Source organism: Labeo rohita, chromosome 10, assembly GCF_022985175.1.
Source record: "Labeo rohita strain BAU-BD-2019 chromosome 10, IGBB_LRoh.1.0, whole genome shotgun sequence".
NCBI classification, from domain to species: Eukaryota; Metazoa; Chordata; class Actinopteri; order Cypriniformes; family Cyprinidae; genus Labeo; species Labeo rohita.
The window spans coordinates 29004143-29027961 of NC_066878.1; the positions used below are offsets into that span (position 1 = coordinate 29004143).

The window sequence follows — 23819 nt, forward strand, 5'->3', positions numbered from 1 at the left end:
TATAACACGGAATTTGTCAAAGTTTCGATGAGTTAAGCAAAAGTAGGTCAGCAGTAGTACTCTTAGCCTAAATTGAGTCGCGATATTGACTAATGTCTGTAAATATTAAGCCGGAAAAAAAACTTAAATATGAATCCTGCATGTCATGCGTATTTCTGTGAATGGAACAGACGCAGCGTTTTGTCTATACACATACTGAAGCACGTGATGATGCTTACGGTGATTTCAGCCGCGTCTGTTGTCTCACTATATGAGGACATAAATACATGAACAACATCTCCAGATCTGCTCTGATGGTCACTTCATGAGCATTTGACCTTTTCATATGAGTAAATCTATCGTCATATCATATAATAGGCTACAGAAACTCTAAAGGTCCTTATGACAACCCGTCAAAATATAAGTCCTGTTTAGCTTAAATAAATTTGTATTACCGTGGTGCAGTAGAATATACGTAATACTACTATTACTACAACAATTATTCTCAGAGTAACATATGTTCTCCCAATTTTTCTCAGAATTCTGAGAAAAAGAGTCTGAATTGTGAGATTACTGTATATCTTGCAATTCTAACTTCATTTCTCAAAATTGCAAAATTCTATATTTATATTATAAATTAAATTATTATATTTCTCAATTCTGAGAAAAAAAAAAAAAACAGAATTGCAAGTTTGTATCATGCAATTCTAAGTACAAAAGTAAGAATTAAGATGTAAACTTAGAATTGTGAGGGAAAAAAAAAAAAAAAGTCTGAATTTTTGCAATAAAAAGTTGCAATTACCATTTTTTTTTTTTTACTCTGCGGCGGAAACGGGCTTCCATACCATTGTCCATCCACTTCTCAAAAAGCCTAATTTAGACCCGACAGTGCTGACTAATTTAAGGCCAGTTTTAAATCTTTTTACATCCAAAATTTTTAGAGAAAATAGTGTTTCACCAACTACAGCTTTCTGCTTAATAACAATATTTTTGAAAAACCATTCCACAGAAACAGCACTGCTTAAAGTTGGAAACAGTGTTTTACTGACTCTCAATTCTGGCAAGTCTGCCGCATTATAGTCTCGCGTAGCCAGACCTTCAGACTGACGGCTGAAGGTCTGGAATTCATAGCAGCTTTCTTTGGCCAAGGCCCGCCCATAAGGCCGTTTGACCAACATGTCAAACAACCAATCACAGTTCGTTTCATTCAGCGTCACGTTTCGGGGCGTGGAAATGTCCCCACAACAACAGACCGGCGTGCAACAAGTCAGTCAGCATAGAAAAATCAAAGAAGGAGAAGAAAACAAGCAGTAAGTCATCGATCTGTTCGTGCACGTATAACACGTATAGCACGTATAATATGCCGTGAACCTCGCATACTTTTGAGAATCCTACGTTCAGCTGATCTTGATAAATGCTCATTGTCACTCATGTAAACACGACAGTTTTTCTTCTGCAATCACACGTCTGCGCTTTGTTTCCCGGCGGACCGAAAATAAACGCGACACTCGCGTCCCCCGGAAATCTGATAAAATTCAACCAATCAGATGACGACTTCGACATTCCTGAAGTGTTTCCAGTTAAGTGTACCATATGCATCAGACGTTTAGCCAACGTTCCGTGGGCGTGACGTCTGAGGCTGAGACTAGCCGCATTAGTGCTACTAGATTTGAGTGCGGCATTTGATACAATTGACCACTCTGTTCTCATCTCTCATTTGGAGCACTGGGTTGGCATTCAGGGAGATGCTCTGAAATGGTTTCAATCCTATTGTAATAATAGAAGGTACTCTGATAGCATGGGTGAATTTACTTCAAATGCAGCTCCTTTTATGTGTGGTGTCCCTGAAGGCTTTATTCTCAGCCCGATTTTATTCTACTTGTATATGCTTCCCCTGGGGCCATTCTTTAAGAAACAGTATCTCCTTTCACAGTTAAATAGATGATACCCAAATTTATCGTCCCCTGGGATCTAATAGCATGAGTCTGGATTCTCTGTTAACTTGTCTAGCAGATGCTAAGGCCTGGATGCCCTTAAATATTCCTCACCTCAATGAAGGCAAAACATAGTTGTTAACATTTACTAATGCATTATTATAAAATCATGAACTATGAACTTACATGAATATGAATATAAGTTCATGTTAGCTAATGCATTTTAAAGCAGAAGTCCACTTCCAGAACAAATATTTACAGATTTACTCACCCCCTTGTCATCCAAGATTTTCATGTCTGTCTTTCTTCAGTTAATAAGAAGTTATGTTTGAGGAAAACATTCCCGAATTTTTCACCATATGGTGGACTTCAATGGTGCTCCCAAGTTTGAACTTCCAAAAAGCAAATGGTTCTAAACGATCCCAGCCGGGGTAGAAGGGTCTTATCTAGCAAAACGATCAGCCATTTTCGAAACAAATTAACAATTTATTTACTTTTTAACCTCATACACTCATCTCAGAGTCTGCGTGAATTCTGTTTTTTCCTGTTCAATGCGGTCAATACAGTTAGGGTATGTCGAAAAACTCCTATCTCGTTTTCTTTCCTGACTTCAAAATCGTCCTACATCAGCCTACAAGGTAAAACAGCGATGTAGGATGAGGTGGGAGCTTTTCAACATACCCTAACTGTAATGACCCGGATTACACAGACTACGCATGCAAATCGCAGATACGAGACAAGACGAGCGTTTGAGGTTAAAAAGTAAATAAATTGATCTCAGCTGAGATCATTTAGAGCCATTTAAACAGCATTTTGGAAGTTCAAACTTGGGGGCACCACTGAAGTCCACTATATAGAGAAAAATTCGGGAACGTTTTCAAGACATGAACATCTTGGATAGCAAGGGGCTAAGTAAATTATCTGTAAATAAAACAGCTGCAAACAGCTACCTTAAAACATATAAATTAAAAAAAAAAAAAAAAAAAAAAAAAAAAAAAAAAAAAAAAAAAAAAGAATTAATTATTATTATTATTTTTTTTTTAAATGTTGAATTTAAAGTCTCCTGCTTCTCAAATGTTTGTCTTAATGAGAAAAATAAACAGTAAACGTGTGTCTTTATTTCTCCTGGCGAATTTTAGATGAGACATCTGAGACAAAGTTAAAAATTAAATGTGCAACAACTGAGAACTACATTAAGAGCTATGAAACAGCAACGTCCCTGGGATTCAGTGACATTTAGCTATTTCGGTAAACAGACGGCCTGTGTTATTAAAAATAAAAGATTACAATCCAACAACTAAAACGAGAAGTCTGGTGATGAACACGGTCTCCAATCACTTTCAATACAATGGGGAAATGATTCGTTTTGCTCTGCTGACAGTCACACAATGGGTGCGGTGGAAGAAAACAAAACATGAAAAGTCCTTGCTGATTGTCATGACATGTCATTTAAGTCACAATGAGGTTTCTCACTGTAATAGGGCCCGTGATGTAAAGCGAGATCTGCGTGGGTGGGGTTGGAAAGTGTTGTGCTGAATTGGCTACAATAACAAGTCAAGTTCTTTTCAATAGCGAGAAGTTGTTCCATGGTCACAGACGGATAAGATTGACAGTTCAGCACAGTGAGTCACCGTGGGTTATTTCTAAAACCGATAAGAATCCGTAGCCAGCGGAGTCCCTGCGATCCCCTACCGCTCTTTAAACCAACCTTACGTTCCCGAAGACTCTATCACTTCAAAAAGTCCTCGGATAATTGTGGGATTTTATACCATTAGAGTGCACTAATTCAGTTTCACTGCTACAGGCGCTGATATTAAATGGAAAATGAACCGGGGGCAGAAATGATAATGAAGCATATTAAGCCATCTGAATGGAATTTTAGGGCACACCAGCGAGACGCAGAAGCCAGAGCACGTTCCTCTCAGGGGGGAAAAGCTTACTTGGAAGCAGTTCCTGACTTCACCGTGCGTCAGTGAGACTCTTACGGGTGTCCTTGTGAGGCCTTAGTTACCGTCTCGCTGCTGGTAGACACAGACGTCAAAGTCGAGACTTTTTTCGATTCTAAGTAGGAACTGCCTCATTAGCTCCTGCTGCAACTACACACTAAATCAGCACATCAGAATGATTTCTGAAGAATCATGTGACACTGAAGACTGGAGTAATGATGCTGAAAATTCAGCTTTGCATCACAGGAATAAATTACATTTTAAAATATATTCAAACAGAAAATGGTAACAATAAATTGCAATAATATTTTACAACATTTGTACTATATTTTTGATTAAATATATGCAGCCTTGGTGAGCAGAAGAGGCTTTTTTGTTTGACCAAGCCCAAACATTCGAAATGGTAGTTATGGGGCAAATGCATTTTTCCATTGGCAGAAATTCAGCTGTATGTTTTCCAGTATTATAGATTTATCAGTGCCTGTTTTTTGGATGCCTCATGTGAAACTGACTTATATTTTCTGCTGACTTTTGGCATCGCAAGGGGAGCACGAAACAGCATGGAAAAAAGGCAATTGCAGCACTGTTTGTAGACTTCAAATCATAATTTCTGTTTCTACAAACAGGGTTTGAACAGATACTGTAAAATGAAATTCCAGGACTTTCAAGGACTAAGTATTACTTTGAGTTCCAAGGACGTCAATCAAAGATCTCACTCAAAGATCTGTCCTCCATTTCAAATCTAGATAGATAATAAATCTAAATAGATAAATATAAATATACTGATAAAAAATAAATAAATAAATAAATAAATAAATAAATAAAACACACACAAAGTGAAGCATACACACACAAAGTATTAGTACTAAATTATTATAAGGTATGCTACACTTTTAAAGCCATGGTTAATTTTCTTAAGGAATTTGTACTCGTGTATAGTTATTCTTTGTTTTGTTTTTAGAACGGTACTGCCTTAAAGGGGTCATCAGATGCCCATTTTCTAATAGCTGATATGATTCTTTAGGGTCTTGATGAAAAGTCTATAATATACTTTGGTTAAAAATTCTCAATGGTTGTGTAAAACAACACATTTTTTACCTTGCCAAAATCAGCTCTGCAAAAATCATGCTCATTCTGGTTGAGGCTGCTTTAAATGTTAATGAGCTCTGCTCGCCCCGCCCCTCTCTTCTCTCTGTGGAGAGATGAGCCCGTTTACTTCAGCCGCGTTTAGCTGCTAAACTTGCTAACTAGCACATTATTAGGAAAAGTCGATCGCAAAGATTCATTAAAAAAAAAAAAAAACCTTATACTCACTTCTGCTGTAAGTTAAGCTGGATCGTGAATGATTAGTGTGAACATAGACGGACATATGTAGATCGGGAGGTGCATTCCCTTCACAAACAAACGTAATCGACTGCATCTTCAGCGGCTCAGATCTCGGGAGTAAATGACGACCACTAAGTTCATTATTACATCCAGCAACACAACACTTCAATCACTCAATCGGAGATATTCTTGTCTAACTTATATCCCAGCTCCGGCATCGAAACAAAGAGGGTGGATTGTTACAGCTGATCTCAGGTAAGAGGCTCATGTCAATCAACTGTGACGCCACACTGACAGGCATCTGAGAATGGCTCGATTTGAAAAAGGGGATATTATTTTTACAAATTAATTAAAAACCACTACATGGATTTTTATCATTATAGGGTAGATTTGTACATACACTGCCAACACAGATTAAATACTCAAACAACATGTAAAAGTGAACTTAGCATTCAATGACCCCTTTAACGGTTTGATGTTTTTTTCTATAAAAAAAAAAAAAAAAGGATTTGCGAAAATGCGCCGAAATCCTGATATGAAACAAATCATTCACGAACCTGCCTCAAACTCCCGATCTAAACCAAATGGGGAGTGCGATATGAACATTTTTGATTGTTGACGATTAAAATATCCCTACGATCTGCTATTATTGAAGAAATAAAATAAGCCTATCGTACTACAGTGCACATTCTATCAGCTACAGTTCTGGCGCCTCCGTCTCACGCGACATTCATTCACACCAAATGTTTACTCAGCAGCAGAATTCCACTAACTAAACACTGCACTTATTTGCAATCACACAAGTACATTATTTGCATGTGCTTTAAACCTTGCCGCTTGAACATTGTATTCACGTGCTGTTCTGACATGCGCTTACATTTAAAGCGTGCGCACTCAAAAATAAAATTAAATAAATAAAAAGCCGAAATTATTGGCTCATGCATGCAGAATCTTTGTGTGAATTAAGTTTACAAATGCAGTGGTTGCCTCTAATCTAAATGGCTACAGAGAGTTTGACCTGTAATAGAGAAAATAAACTTTTTTTTCTATGTACTCATAATTTTCATTGTCCCTTTCTCAATGCAGTAAATTAAAAAAAAAAAAAAAAAGTTCTAACATTAACTGAAATAAGCTAAAAGATGCGTGCTCTTTGGCAAAACTAAAGACTTATTTCATAGACACAAAGTCTTTCAAAAATTCAAACACTTTTCAAGTACCTCTTCAGGAATATTATTTTTTCAGGTTTTCCAGGCCTTAAATTTCAAAAAGTCAAATTACTTTAGGCACCTTGTACAACCCTGTACAAACATAATAAATGAATACTAAAAAATGTATTAAACACACTGATGGACCATTCAAAACTAACTATAGTGGCAAAAAGACAGAAAGAAACAGTGACAAGTCACAGCACTTAAAATATGCACTGTCCCTCTAAACCCAAAATCCTGTTGCTGACGAATGTTATGCATCAGCTACCCAAATATGGATTATTTGCCAGGTTATTTCACAGCTCTGCTCATGAATATCTAATTTACTTGCTCCTAATTCCTCAACCAAACCCCAAATATCTTTCAAAGATTTGATGGCACTAACCTGGCAAATCCAGTGATTAGTTCTTCCTTAAAAGTGTTCGGTGCTGCAGCCCAGTGACTTCAACACACAACTTTGTTGCCATGCAGACTGATAAAGGCCTGTGCACTCAGACTGTAGGAAGTTGCATAACAATTAATGCAATCTGATTGGGAATTGGCATGTTCGTCAGTGCTTCCCAGTTTGGTGTGCAGTCAGACGGTCAGTGAACAGACTGTAGGCGGTACGTTTGTGAGCTGTCTGACACTACTATGAACCTGCCAAACCCGAAATTATGATGCATGGAGAAATACTATACATCATTTCAGGTTTGTTAGTTTGATGCACAATCTTTCAACTGTAATATTAAAAATGAACCAATATCCAGACAACTAAATTGGGATTTGAAATACAACCTGGTCCAATCAGTATCTAAAATTACCTGGGTTGCTGAGGGAATAATCTCATCATATGGAACAACAGAGAAAGCTTTCTGGAGAACATGGTTTCATAAGTATATACATCTGGGACCCACTGCAACAGATCTAGGTGGGATTAGGAACATCAAAACAATTTTATTTGATATCATGTTATCTAATGTAGAAAATTTATTATTTTAAGCAAGATTCAACAACAGTTCAAGCCAAGACTTGAAAAGAGAATGTAAAGTAATTGTACTTTATTACCAAAACGTTATTTTTTGGAGAAATAATATACTGTGAAATTGAATACTTGCACTTTACAAAGTTACATTTCCAAGGGGAAAAGTCTAGCTTTTTAAAATTCTTACAATTTCATTTAGACCTTTAAAGTGCAAAGTGTGCGTTTCGCAAATCATCTAAGCTTAGACCTTAAGAAAAAAAAAAAAATTTGTTCATTTCACTGAGCCAACAATCCAATATAATCACACTCCCACACATCTAAATACAAAAAATTCAATCATATCCATTTCAAAGTGAAAGCAACTGGCTACAACTAAGGTCATTTATCTTTATGAAGACATTTCATCAGTAGAGTCCTTGACCTAGAGCACATTTGTCAATTACAAGGCCCGCAGGCCACAGCTTTTAATCAGGCCAGCCAACAAATTCTGTGAATCAATTTAATGTGGCCCGGGCATGTTTAAATATTTGTCTGTGACAGTAACATTGTGAGGCAGGCGGTGTTGTCACGCTTTACACAACTCGCTAATTGTCAGGAGTCACTTATGGTACAAAGAGCATCTTCAAAGTAAATACCTGCACTCCCAGGGAACTACCACAAGACCAGCGGGAACCGACACAACAGAGTGCGATGCAAGACAAGTCTTGATGGCGGGTGCTGACAGGTATAGATGTGTGCGGGATGCAAGAGAATAAAATGAGTCGCCGGACTCCCACAAATGAGAAATATCTAAACCTAAAATATCTAAAAAGAAATAAATTATTGGAATAAAAATGATTAACAGGCGCAAACATATATATTGAGGAAGCAGGACTAAGAAATCTGTGCTGCGCAGGTCTCTACTTCGAAGGCATTTCGAAATGAAACATGATCAATATGGAAGCATAGTCATGGAACTGCGGGCTGCTAATTTTTCAAAAAGAAACACATTCTATTCTTAATCGTATGTGTTTTTATACTTTTACTTAAGCTACAGCAAAACAGAATAGCCTGTTTACAGCTCACTTAATGCATTTGCTCTGATTGGATAGCCATCCGATCGAGAAAAGTCCAGGTGCAAATGCCCTCTGAAAAGCTTATTCGAGACCGATCGCTCAAACCACTTCAGGATGTGGTCTGTTCCGCACTCCAGGCAAAACTGGACAAGTGTAAATGCATGTTGTTGAAACCACATATGTAAATTTTACTCCTCCCAAAATGTTAAAATAATAAACGTGTGAGAGCGTTATAGGCTATATAACATGTTATAGTCAGATATGGCCGCGCTAATGCAACATGCATCGCCGCAGACGAGTATCTGTTCTGCAAGCCGAAGCACAAACTGCTGCAAATGAAACTGAAAGTAAGATGCATATGCTCAACACACAATCATCTTTATTAAAAGTAGTATGACTAACGTATCTTTTCAGTGCTGTTGCTGGGCTTTCTGCTATTACGGTCTTTGATTTTGAATTTAGCTGAAGATTAATAAAAAGTAGCCTTTATCTGTTGCTTTCGTTGACGTGAACTCCCTTAAATTTAAATGCAGTGCGACACGTATGTGTGAATGGAAAGGTTGTAACAAATCAGATAGCCGATCTGCGAAAACGCATAAAGGGACCAGGTGTAAACAGGCCTTAAGAAGAGATGCAGTGTGTCTGATAACAGTTTTAAAACATTGCCTATATTTACTTAGGTTTGGCACATCACGGTGCATGTGTTCTTTCAAGTTAAAGTTGTCATTTCGAACTAAGAGCTACCAAAAGACAAATAACACAATATCAAATACCATTTGTTGTCTATATATCATGTGGAATTTATATCTATCCATTGTTGGCCATTTTGCTTTATCAAGTTTTTGTTTTTAAGGTAGGCCTACTTTATGCTACTGTTTTGAAGTACTGTTTCTATGCAGTTAAGCTAGTCAGAGACCTTATTTTTTGATAAAGAGAAAAAAGCTTGAGTAATACAAATGTGTTACAAATGCATTACAGCTTAAAATTTAAACCCTGTTATTCTGATAAATGTGGTTTAATGAATTGTGATTTTTTTTTTAAGTTACTAATACACTTATATTTTGTCAGTAATCTAAATATCATCTAAATATATGTCCGGCCCCTGATTTTATTCACAGCCCTCAGCATGGCCCATACTGTGTTTGGATTTGACACCCCTGACCTAGAGCAATATGTTATTAATTATAATCCAAAACACTGTAATGAATCAGCAAACAATAAATACTTAAATTTTAAGGATTCGGGAAACTGATTCCTGCATAGCAGCCATTATGCCCTATAGTCTGGACACTGAGAAAAGAGTGACAAAAACAAATTGTGCATAAGTTTACTTGTAAAAGAAAACAAAACACGTCTCTTAATTTTATCAATCTATTTCTTTACTTTGTAATTATTATTTTTGTAATTAATTTCTGAGTGGTTTTCAATGTAGTATAAATAGTATTTCAAAGAAACAGCAACTCACTTAAACATGAAATTTTAAAGTAAAGACTAAAATAGTATTTGCTTGTTAAACACTCAATTTTTTTTTTTTTTTTTTTTTTTTTTTTTTTAATTTAATAGCACAAGGTACAAAAGTGGTCATTGTGGTGGTACCTTTTTGAAAGGTACAAATATGTACCATTAAAGGGATAGTCAAAAATTGAAAATTACCCCATGATTTACTTACCCTCCAGCCGTTCTAGGAGTATATGACATTCTTCTTTCAGACGAATACAATCAGAGTTATATTAAAAAAAAAAATGTCCTGGCTCTTCTGAGCTTTATAATGGCACTGAATGGCTGTTGAGATTTTGAAGTCCAATACAGTGCATTCATCCATCATAAAAAGTGCTCCACATGGCTCTGGGGTGTTAATAAATAATTATTTATTGCCTTGAGAAAGGGACAAGAATGAATAAAAATATAAGTACATGAACAAGATGTTTATTCTCTCTATTACAGGTCAAACTCCATAGCCATTAAAATTAGAGGCAAGCACTGCGTTTTTAAACTTAATCCACACAAAGATGCTGCATGCATGAGCCGTTTGTTTTAAATTAGATTATAATTTCAATATCTAAAGCTTGTTTTTAAAGCTAAAAGTTGTTTTTATGCATTCAAATAATTAGACATGCTAAAACAGTAACAATAAAACATAAGGTAAGAAAAAAATAAAACACTTCATTGAGCTCTAAATATCATTTTTGTTAAACTTAATTAAAATCATGAAACTTACACATTTTAACAAATTAGACATGCTTTTTGATTAATACAATTTAATTTAACCATTAAAAAGGAGTCCAGTAAAATTAAAACGGAGGGAAAAAAACAGAATCCAGAAAAATGTAACTGGAAAAAAACGGAATTTGAGAAAAATAAAACTGATTTCATAAGGCACTACAAGAGGAGACTGGTTTTCCTCTGCTGTAAGCAAAATGTGTTTCTCACAAGAGTAGCATATTCTCACTGGAGCTTATACCTACGATCTTTGTCATCTGCTGAAACGTCACTCCATCGTAAGTGCGAGTACGACAGTGGAAGCTAGAGATCACTGTTTATAAAGTTGTAAATATGGATATTTTTCCTACACAAATCCATCGATTCGCTTTAGAAATCCTTTATTAAACCCATGAACCGTCTGGAGTACTTTTTCTGATGGATGAATGCACTTATTGTACTTCAAAATCTCAACACCCATTCAGTGGAACTATAAAGCTTTGAACACTCAGGACATTTTTTAATATATCTCTGGTTGTATTCACCTGAAAGAAGAACGTCATATACACCTAGGATGGCTTAAGGGTAAATTATGGTGCAATATATTAATTTTTGGGTAAACTATCTGCATGTACCAATACATACACATACGAATATGTACCTTTAAGATACCTATAGGCATCATATAGGGGTAAATAAAGGTACAAATGTGCCCCAGTGACTTTTTTTCTGTTAACAAACTTTACTTTTGCTAAATTAGACCAAACACCCTTGTTCCAAAATCCTGCCCTTCAAAAACATGTCAGCCAACCCAATGTCACCAAATCCAAACACACAAATTGATTGACAGTTAAAGAGGAAGCTCTGATTGGTCACATCTATTGGTTTGTTACACAAGAGACACGTTCTGCTGTCTACTCACACAAACAGCTGTGATTTCTTAAGACACCCATTTCAGAGATAACTTTCAGATGAGGACATTTTATGGGCGTTGTTTCCAAATAAAAGAAATATGGATATAGTTTGTCTTTTAATAGAGTACACAGTACGAAAACTTGGGTTTCATTTCTTTGCACAGTCTAGTGCTTTCATAACCAGTATCAAGTCCATTTTATGACTGCTCATGTCATGGTACTCCAATAGGGGCTGCTGGTGAGCTACTAGAGATCAGTCCTCCAGCTGATTTCCCGGCCTCAAGCTAGTTAATTAAGCACAGTGAGTCATATTTCAGCACCATTACAGATTTATGACTGGAGAGAGGCCAATTCGACATGTGTAATGATGAAATAAATAGTCGAAGCAAGATTAAAAACAATAAATGATGGCTTGGGCAGATCATCATCATCATCTGTAACCAGTTTCCAGTATAATCAGAAAATAAGCAAGCAAATAGCAGTACCATCCTCTGCAAGCATACAAGAGCTCTGCGCCATTACTAAGCTACCGTTATGAGTTATAATTAACTATATTAAAATTCAAGATCATAAACATGCTGGGAGCTCAGTTATTGCCAAATGCTCACGCCTAATAAGAAAATCCTCATTTTTAGTACTCTACGGACCAGTGGCTCTTGAATGTGCTGCTTCTCAGTTAGTCCCCAAAATCAGTTCCATCTCATTGGGAATTTAATCACTGATATTGATTCATACACAGTCAGATTGGATCACGTCATCAAGCTGCCGCCAGCAGCACAGTTTCATCCCGATATACAGAATGTGTGCCGCGTGAAATCACGCTCAATAACTGCTGTCTGCCTGATCCGGGAGCTGATTGAAATAGACGATGCTCAACGCACGCCGTCTCAATACAAATCACCATCAGTCTGCCAGCGCAGAGTAACCTACAGAATCAAGAGCTGTCTAGATCCCATCACAGTCAATCACTCAAGTCTTTGGGAAAAAGACGACAGTTTTAGCTTGATTTGAGTTCTTTTAAATAACCCAGAAGAAAACGATTTTTCTTTTTTCGTAGCTCATTAGTTTTAATGGAGCTCTCGGTTGAAGCATTAACTTTGTCTTGGATGTTTCTCTAAAATTTGTCCTTGGGGAAAACATAAATTTGAATCAAATGGGCCAAAGTTGACATTCGGTACGAGTTTAGACCTTGGTTTGCTGGCAAATCTGAGCACAGTTTGTGACATTAAAGAGACAGTTCATCCGAAAATTTGCTTTTAATTTATTCACCCTCGGGTGACTTTTTTTTTTTTTTTTTTTTTTTTTTCCCATGAGTAGTTGAACAGTGAAGATGATTTTAATTTTCAGGTTAACTACTCCTTTAAGAACTCTTTCGAAACTCTAGAGACACGTGAGAACATCCGAGAAAAAGGCTGTCTACCCAAAACTGAAAAACTTACCACCATTTTACTCACTCTCATGAAACCTCAATGACGTCCATGACTCGTATCTGCCACATTTATGACGCGCATTTTGTACTTTTTGGTGTTTGACAGCTCATCTTCTAAACTTCTTTTATGTTCCACAGAAGAAAGTCAGTCATGCTGGAACAGCATGAGGGCGAGTAAATGATGACAAAATTGTCATTTTTGGGTGAACGAGTCCCTTTAATCTCATTGCTTATTGAAGGTATTAAAACGATTTTTCTTTCCAATGGGAAGCTACTAAACCCAGACAGTAGCTTACTTTCCAAACACTCTGCTAATCAGGGGAGGAACAATCTTGAATTCATTTCCAACCTGTTTGGCTTGCGTTATTATATAATGACGCTCTCCATTCCCTATTCACTCAGACTGTTAAACCACACAAAACCCTTTTCTGCAGCAGTACGTGCGTCACTTCAGGTGACATAACGTCCATCACCTCGGCACTCATTTAGACGCCTGTGTGCGCTTTGAGTTTCAGATCCAATGGTTTCTCTCGGCAGGGTGCACCCTCAGAGCAAAATAAGCCTTCAAAAGTTCTGAAAGCTGTCAGTTTTGAAACTAGAGTTTCGTTTAAAAATGCTAAATCATTCATTTAATCAGTGTCTACGTGCCAAACCGCCTCCACCGTTTCATGTACAATCACACCTAATCAAGCCCACTTTGACACTGTTCGTTTAATGGGGCTTTTGCCTCCAACAGCTGGGAAAGGTGAAAGTTACTCTAGGTCACACTGCACCTATTAAAAGCTTCTGAGCTCAGATCTACACCAATCACAGTATGTGAAGAACTATGCTTCAAAGTACAGGCAGATTTCTCAGTGAGGACACTGTGAAATTGGGTTCAGAACGGCATCTTGCTATACTGCTTATTAGGGATGTCACAATACTCAATATAATATCGAACCGTTCGGTACGACATCCACAGTTTAATACGCGCTTGTGAATTGCGTTTTTTCGGTTTTGCATTTAAATAATTTCCTTGTTTTATTTCTCTCAAAATTTGCTGCTGCTTGCAATTTCACGTGCTGAAATGAGGAAAGGCTTCCCCGCTTGTATTTGAAAAAGCAACACATGCAGAGCATCTTCCATTCTAGTGACATGCAATGATAAGTCTTTCTAAACCAGTTGTCCAACAAAAGAGAACATTATAACTTATTTTTACTTCACAGCATCAGTCGAGTGTTTGAAATAACTTGTGATCTGATGTGGCTTCTTATCATAGAATGAGGCAGACAATACATTCTATACTGTATGTCAATTATGGCTTACAAATATCATTATGAAAATCATTATGAAAATACCCGAGAACACAAATAAACCATATATGTTATGCCTTTATCCATATTAGAGAAGCTGGAACGTAACGTAATCTGCGCTGCTACTTTGACGCATATGTGAATTTTCTGCTCGAGGGCGCCCTCTGGCGTCCAGTATAAATAAAACCCATCCTATTTTGCGTAAAAATCGGAAAAAATAATACCTCTCTCAAAAGAATATTAAGCAGACATTTAATAATCCACGCTTTTCCAGTGTACAGAGGTTTACAGAAGTATTTTGTTGTCAATTAGATGCAAACAAACACTATCAAAACCGAACCGAACCCATAACCATGGTTAAAAACCGAGGTACGTATTGAACCGTGGACTAATTGTATTGTTGCATCCCTACTGCTTATGCATTATGTTCTGCAAATTCCTTCATCTATAATTTGAACCAGGGATGGACAAATACAGAAAATTTGGGGGATATTACATATCAATTTACATTTTGTGTTTAAAATAAAATATTATGTGTAAACTTTATTTAAAAATTATTTAATGGAAAATATCTCCTTCACAAATATAGCAATATTAATATTTTAAATAGAATAAATACATATTTTACTTGTATTTAATAATAGGTTGGCCACAGAAGTAATTAATTTATTTAATTTAATTTATTAGCATTAAACTAAACTAAACGATACATGCTAATGTACATTGTATAATTAAAAGGAAAATATACCTTCCAACAAAACAGCAAAGAATAAATGAAATAAAATACAATTTATTTAATAATTTAATGGAAAATATATCTTTCAACCATACAGCAAAGAATAAACATTAGAAATAAATAAAATAAGATAAAAGATACATGTTTATAAAATGCATTTAATAATAATTTTAATGTAAAATATATCTTTCAACCATACAGCAAAAGAATAAATATTATAAATAAAAATTAAATAAAGTAAAAATTATAAGTGCTAATAAAAATTTTCTAATAATAATTTAATGGAAAATATATATTTCACAATAAAGCAAAGAATAAACATTATAAATAAAATTCTAAATTATTATTAAAATAAAATGTAATTTAATTAAATAAATGTGCTAATGAAATGCGTTTAATAATTTTAATGTAAAATATATCTTTTACCAATACAGCTAAGAATAAACAAAATAAAATAAAATAAAATAAAATAAAATATATTTAATAATAATTTAATGGAAAATATATATTTCACAATAAAGTAAAGAATAAACATTATAAATAAAATTCTAAATTATTATTAAAATAAATTTTAATTTAATTAAATGCTATGTGCTAATGAAATGTATTATCAATGTTCGATGTATTATAAATCTATAATATATATATATATATATATATATATAATATATATATATATATATATATATATATATATATATATATATATATATATATATATATATATATATATATATATATATATATATATATATAGATATATAGATATATAGATATATATATATATATATATATAGATATATATATAGATATATATATAGATATATAGATATTAACAAAAAAAAATCCAACAGTATGACTGTCAATATATTATATTGGTCCTATGCCCAAACATCAAGGCATTTATACCAAAATTGTTAAAAACTGCAAATTTACCATTTTAATTTTCAATATGATAATTGGACATCATTCTCACAGTTAAAACTGCATAGCAAAGTCTCAATAACAATGCAGCAAATAACTGTTTGAAGCGCATGTGTTGCGTACTTTTTCACATACTATTCGTAAAAGTTCAGAATACAGCTTTTGTCTCATACAGACTTGCCAAATGAAACTAGATAGGATGAGCTTAATGTTGAAATATAACTGCCGGAGTGACTTGATATCAAAGATTAATTGAGGTTGCAAATGATTAAAAAGCCGGATGAACAATCTTTGTAGTGCCTGATGGATGGTGAGTAAATCTCAAAGAAAAAAGTCGTCTGAAAACAGCAGCCGGCAAACCTCCAAAAAAGGATTTTTCAGCACAAATACAGATTGACGCTGTTCTGTGATGTGCTTCAAAGCCCAATAAACTTGGCTTTAGCAACTGATCAGAGACAAACGAGACAAAAGCTCTGATCTTTCCTCCAATCAGACATTTGACCTCGCAATCCCGGACTACACTTATTCGGCCTCCAGGAAACAACCCAGAAATCCTCAATGGAACTCGACCGTCAAAACCTGATGCATTATTTTGAAGAAACAAATGCTGGAAAAACTGATTCAGGCTTTTCCATTCCCTGCAGCTCAAAAATGCAACTCCCTCTCGCAGATGGCACCGGGTAATGATAGCTTTGTGGAACGATCTTCTCTGGATTGTAATCAACGCATCAGGTTTTGTGTTTGAAATGCGCAGGCTGCAACCAAACACAGAATAAACAACGTGAACACAGACACTAATCCCTCAAGACATTTGAAGAGACGGTTTTACACTGATAATTACTCCTGACAACACACAAAACGTCTGGGACGTTTATCTGCGAGCGACGCGTTTACGTATGTGACATGCATGTGCATGTACTGTAATTAGGCCGCTTGCAGATGCTGCATGCAGTCAAGTTATCATTATATACAAAATATACCATTTGCCTGCAGCCAATAAACAAGCGTCATCGCTGTACTTTTGTGTAACAGCTAAGTGTGTTTTGTAAGCAATACGGTCACACTATGTGGTAATTCACGCATTTCATGCATTCTTGGTTAAACATGAACGCCAAAGCGAAGCCAACGCCTTTTACAAGCAACGCAGCCGAGTGAGTGAATCACTGCTCCGGGATAACAGTCCAGAGGGACCCTTCCCTCCTGGCTTTAAATATCAATTTCTTATCCAACACTCAATTAAGAAACCAAAAAGAATGAATCTACACTTTAGAAAGATCTTCTAGGTCTAAAGTTAATGACAGCACTCGCTGTTGCTTTTATTATACTAAGTCACATATAATCTAAATGTATGCACATTAAATAATCTAAAACAAGAAAGATATCCATGTCAAACCTTCCGCCAAAAGAGAATATCCAGGAAGATGATATAATGGGTGCAAGGTGCATGCAAACTGATAATGAAAGGTTTTTGGAGACGTCATTGTGTGGCTCTGAAGGAAAGGGAGGAAAGGGGAAAAAAAAAAAAAAAAAAAAAAAAAAAAAAAAAACTCTTGCAATGGATCAAACAGGTATTTCAAGAAGGTATTATATATTTACGTCACATACGCAGGAAGCATGACACAAGGAGAATAACTGCTCAGAATGCTGTAATTGCTCCAGTTCCATTCAAAGAGTAATTGTTGATATTTCACAATCTTCATGATGAACTAAAAGATCTCGGCAGGGCTGGGCGATATGGGCAACAAAATTATCACGGTCATTTTTTCCACATCAATCGATATTGATAATTATCATGATAAATGTCAAATCTTTATTTCTTTCAAGTTTAAAGTCAGATTTTTGCTCCAAAGTGAAAGTTGTAGAAACCAGATCTTTCATTTTCCTTAAAATAAATATCTAAATAGAAAAATTTATTTCTGCATGTTCTTTATATTGTTTGAGTTATATTGCTTCAAATCAAGAAAAGGGTTTGCGTTGTCTGATAATGATAATAATACATAATAAATAATAACAACACTTTTTTTGTCTCTTAGAAATGCACATTTGATAGTAGCTTGAGGATGCAGAGGTAAATTTTTGTTCATTATCAATCAGTAACATTTGTAAAAATTGTAGTAACCTCAGTTTTATATGGTTAAATTTATTCTGACGCAGTTTTTGTTTTTTTTGTTTTTTAAAGCATTGGTCTCCCATAGTAGCAAGCATATTTTTAAATCATGATAAACAGTTAAAACCAAACATAATGGTACCTCAATACTATGGTAAAAATATAACTACATGGTTTTATAGGTAGCCTATTTGTATGAAAATCAGTAGTCTAAAAACATTCAGTATAAATGCACACATGCTATTAGCATAATTACAAATACATACATACCATAATTATATACCATTACTCCTGTAATAAAATTCAATGTGAATATCCCACATTGCTGCCACAACCACGGCAGTCAGTGTTACTACAGCAAATCCATTGTAAATGATGGTGGTGTGTAGATTGAAAAGCCTTCTGACTATCTCGTTGCACACAGCTTTAAACTAGTTTGAATCACACACAGCAAAATTTCCAATGTTGTATAGAGCTGTTTTTATGGTGTTCATTTTCCAGTGTTAAAAAGTGTTGATTTAAACAATATGAACACTTGCAGAGTAAATCAGTATTCAGAGTCACATTACAGCAAGTTAACATAACTGACACTGGTGATGAGTTGATCCTATTTCCAGTCCTTGCACATTATTTCCGTTTTGATTAATGGCAGATGACCGCGAGGAGCAGAGATGATCAAACACAAGTATAATATATTTTTATATGAGTGCTAACATTATTTGTGTGTAGATGGCACAGCTGACCACCATCACGAGCCAGAGGCCAACTTGCAAACTGAGGTAAGAGGAGTTAATGCTTATTCGTTTGCTACACCATTTTAGAGTTTGGTGTGAAAATTACACGTGTGATTCATGTAATGTTCTGTTCATGTTCTGTTAACTTGAGTGAGCAGCAAACGGTTAGGCACAAACCTTTTTTACACATGCACACCGCATGTGCTGTTTTGTATAGTCAAGTCACACGTCACAGTTGCACTCTTCACCGAAGTACAGTGCAGAGAACGATCATGTAATCCAGCGTTTGCTGAACTATATTTTTGGCTGCGTATGAAAAGAATCGTTCCAACACCAGAGATGTGTCTGACTTGACGTGTGCAATTCATTTGCAAACGTTTGTTTACATTATACTATATATCGCTTGAGAGACGACAAATAGAGCTTCTGATTGTAGCTGCTGCTTGCTGGACTTTATTTAAAATTAATGACTATTTGCATTTTTCTTGACCAACAGCTATCGTCATCCTGGTGAAAATTCAATATCAATGAGTGTGGAACAATTTGTGGAACAGCTTAACGATTGTGCACTCCAAGTTTTAATGAAGGTAAGTGCTACTGCTTAGAAACTGACTAATTAAAACCAGTCATATAGCAACTATGTTTAAGCTGATGCTAAAATGTCCACAGAGCTTGTTTCCAGGTTTCAGAGCTTTTCTATTTGCCTTTAAAATCACTGAGATTTGAAGATTACGAAAAATATATATAAATGTCTGTATTAATGTTATTGTTAAAATTACTTTTCAGTTAAAAGACACAGATACCGATGTGGAATAGGACACAAATTGAAGGCATCTACATTTAAGTTGTGCAGAAGAAATTGTTTCTGCTGGCATATCTGATGGTAAATATATTAAGATTTAAATATATAAACACTCATACATTTTTTTTTTAAGGCCACCATAATATGACAGTGTAAAAGGTTTATCTGTAGGCCTGAATGAATTAAGTCTTGAGAGACATAAATCATGAAATTTTTTCTCAACCCTCAGCAGAAGTCCTCATTCTTTCTTTTCAGCTGACCATAAAGAAACAGCGCAGGGCAAAATCTATAAGCATCGGCCAGCAAAAGCTTTAGCATAGATGCCTTAATAGTCTTAAGTTGTCACCTGTATTGTTGTCATGCTTAATTAGATTGTCCAAGATGCCTGGAAAAACAGTCCAGTGATAAGGAAGAAAATTAGGATGAGACAGACTTGTGCACTTCCGTAAGGTAAAACTCGCAATACTGATGCAAAGTTTGTTTTTTGTTTTGATTAAAGGGTTAATTTACTGAAATCAAAGTAGTCATTTACTCGCTCATGTCATCTTCAAAACACAAATGTAAATATTTTAATGAAATCAGAATTCTGCCCCTTCATTGGCAAATGCCATTATGATTAGAGGCTGACCGATAATGGATTTTACAGATACCGATAACTAGGTTGGACCACACTGACCGATACCGGTTAATCAACCGACAGTTTTTAAAATGGATACTGAACGGAAGATAAATAGTGCTCTACTATTAAAAAAAAAAAAATAGCCTACTGAACCATACTTTAATTAATAAAAATATTAATTATTTATTGATCGTTACAGTTAGCTCATTGTTCATTAATGTTAACAAAAGCAACTAAAATGAAAATATATCAGTAAATGCTGAAATTAACACACTCTAACAAGGAACAATACTTCTATTCTACAGCTTTTATCAATCTTAATGTTACAAATGGACTCATATTGTAAAGGGTTACCATTACATCAACAATCAAGCTAAAGACGGTCATATTTAAATATCTTCACAAAGAGGGAGGACCACCAGCCATACCTACTGATATTGGGAATGATCAAGGGCACGATCATCTTATTCTATGTGGTGGGACAAGCACCTCATCCCTTTTGACGGAACCACCACCCTGAGTGCTATTGAACTCCAAGTCCATTTTGTGCTCAACCTGCTGTATCAGTAGGTCCTTGTCAATGTCTTTATCTTCCTTCTACACTCTTCAACATTGATGTTGGTCATACCAGTGAGTTACCAAGAGTAAAAGAATTGCATGTAAAGCATTGACAATCTTTTGACAAATCATTTTTCAAAGCATCATGTATTTAAAGCACAAAGATATTTTAAGTTGAGAGTACATCTAACAGCCAACATTTTGAAGTCCCTACATGTCTTTTCATCTGTAGAGTTTACATTGGTGTTATGACCGTGAATTTGTATCTTTTTTTTTTTTTTTGTTTTTTTTTTAAGTGTTCTAAAGACATGTCATTGTTGAAAAAGGTTCAAACTGATACGTGTTGGCTGTTATTGAATGCACACATTATATATTTTTAGTTGAACTGAATGCAGATTACATTTAATGACAAAACAGGGTTTGTATGAACACTATATTAGTGTGAATTTAACACTTTCAGATTCGCTGTGTCATTTAGTGTTCAACGCTGAATTCAAGCGTTTCACACTGGATCTCTCAGCGCGGTTTAGTGCTCGCGTGGCGGAGTAAATGCATCTTGTTTAGTGAGCTCGAATTATTGCCCAGCACTACATCACAGTATGAAATGACATGTAAAGCTTCCAAACAAACCTTTGCTGCAAAGTCAGACAAACAGATTTTTTAAAATGTGCAGTGTTGGAAGGACTCCAGGAATGGCAAATTAAATTAAATTGTTTCATGCCAAAACATGAATAAATAAATAAATTAATTAATTAATTAAAATAACAACGTAAAATAAAATAAAATAAATATAATATAATACAATATAATATAATATATGATCAAATAAAAATAACAAAAAAATAAAAATAATAAAATAAAATAAAATAGTGAGAGAGGTTGTTTATGTCTTAAGTGCTTATTGGTCACCAACTAGTTACGGTTTTAAAAATAAATTAATTAATTAATTAATTAAAAAAAAAAAAAAAAAAAAAAAAAAAAAAAAAAGTTCCTGTGAGTTATTTGAATGAGAAATTAAAGACTTCATTAATACAAAACAAGAGAGTCTAATTCCTGAAACTGAAAACAAGAAACTACCGATTTGCAGTAGCATTAGATAAAATATCAAACAAATTGGCATTCATTTTAAAGAAAAACAGAAAATTTCACAAGAATTTCACAAGGTTTCTTGGTTTTGAATAATGAACAATGTTCAAAATAATGAAAATCAATATTGTTACATTGTGCTTAGTAAATTTTGCTTTCTATACCTGTGGCTATTTTCTTGTGCCGTGCAACGTTTAATCGCGATTAATCGGATTCAAAATAAAAGTTTTTGTTTACATAATATGTGCGTGTACTGTGTATATTTATTATGTATATATAAAAACACACAGAGTAAATATTTTGAAAATATTTACATGCATTTACATGTATATATTTTTGCTGATATAACTAATATATTTAATATATAAACATAACATTTTTCTTAAATATATCCATGCGTGTGTGTATTTGTATATACACAGTGCGCACACACGTATATTTTCAAACAAAAACATTTATTTTGGATGCAGTTAGTAGGGATGCACGATATTGGATTTTTGCCGATATCCAATATTTTTCATCTCATTTTGGCCGACGCCGATACCGACACCGATACATATCCTTTTGTTTGGAAACAATACCAAGCATACCTGGCATACACCACATACTGTATTATATACCGACTAATAAATTGCAGAACGTTTATCAAACACTGAGGAATCAAATGAATAAAAAAATTGAAAGAAAGCCTCCATAAGGTGAGGCAAACGGCAAAGATAACAAGCTTTTCAAAGTGCTTGCATGTTTTTTTGCACACGAATACCAACATGTTCATCTTCTATGGTTTAAGAAGCTGTCTTTTACTTGAAAACCAAATGCTGGGTCCACCATCATTTCCTCAATATTGGTTTCATTTTGCCGCGCGCTACAAGCACTTTCGCGCTCTTGCTGCAGCAGCAAATACAAACCAGGATCTATACACAAAGCGCTTACACCAAAAGCACCTCTTCGCGTGATCAACATGGAAAGTAATAGAGATTTAGTCACTAATTCATGTTTAATTACAATTTCCCCAAATAGACTAATTGTTTGTTTGTGCACTTGAGGAAAACTGACTCCATATATACACAAAAATAAATAAATAAATAAAATAATTCACCAAAACACCATTTGATAGAGGCACTGAGATAAAAACAGAAGTTAAACAATCTAAGAAAGTTATTAGTGAGTGTCCAAATACCATTTGAGGTCACTGTATACACTAAAGTCTATCAAGTCTTCAGGCGCTGTACTTCAATGGGATACTCTGAGTAACGCAGCATTAACAATTAACTTGGATTAAACTACTAAATATATGCCCAGAAGACAAATATACAGAAGAACTGTAAAATAAAGGTTTAAGTTTCACCAATGTTCTAGTGGTTTTTATGGACCTGCAAAAACCAAAAAAAACATCTCAAGAACCTGCAATGATACGTCAAGATCTTTCTTCATCCCCAAACAACCAACTCAAAACCTCTATATAGTCAAAAATGGTTCTTTCAACAGAAGTAACAACCACTGCAGGATCTTCACGTAATCAAGTACAGTAGAAAATAAAAACTCAGGTTTTTAAGAACCTATAATGTAACATCAAGAACCTTCTTAAATCATCTCCAAAGAACCAAATACACTCTTAAAAATAAAGTTTCCAAAACAAGGCTTTTGCAACAAAAGAACTATTTTGGGTATCCAAAGAAATTTTCAGCAAAAAAAAAATCCTAGAAGAACCATTGCTTATAAGAATGAAGAACATTTTAATACTCTAAAGAACCTTTTCCACTTCAAAGAATTAAACGTTCTTTATGAAACCATTACTTTGCAAAGGAATGGAAATTTCTGCTAAACTTTCGGAAACTCAGCTGTCAATTAAACCTACGCTGACGTCCATGTGGATACTTGACTTACTCACCTTACAGAACAGAGGAATTTCATCAGATGCAAGGACTAGAAGATCAGAAAAAAACTGACAATCTAATTCTTATGAGATGACAGGGCATTAACCTGGCTTACTGAATCTTTTCAACC

General features: G+C 34.8%; 1 protein-coding gene across 4 annotated transcripts in view; it reads right to left on the bottom strand.

The window, feature by feature from the left end:
* Window positions 1-23819, bottom strand: part of LOC127171578 (cAMP-specific 3',5'-cyclic phosphodiesterase 4D) — a 267521-nt gene that overhangs the window by 235306 nt on the left and 8396 nt on the right. The window contains exon 1 of one of the 4 annotated variants that reach the window (XM_051120306.1): window positions 6779-6794. The exons of the other annotated variants lie outside the window; for them this stretch is intronic. The gene's annotated coding sequence lies outside the window, so the exon portion shown is untranslated. Of the gene's footprint in view, window positions 1-6778; window positions 6795-23819 lie in introns of those variants that run through there. 4 annotated transcript variants of the gene reach the window in all.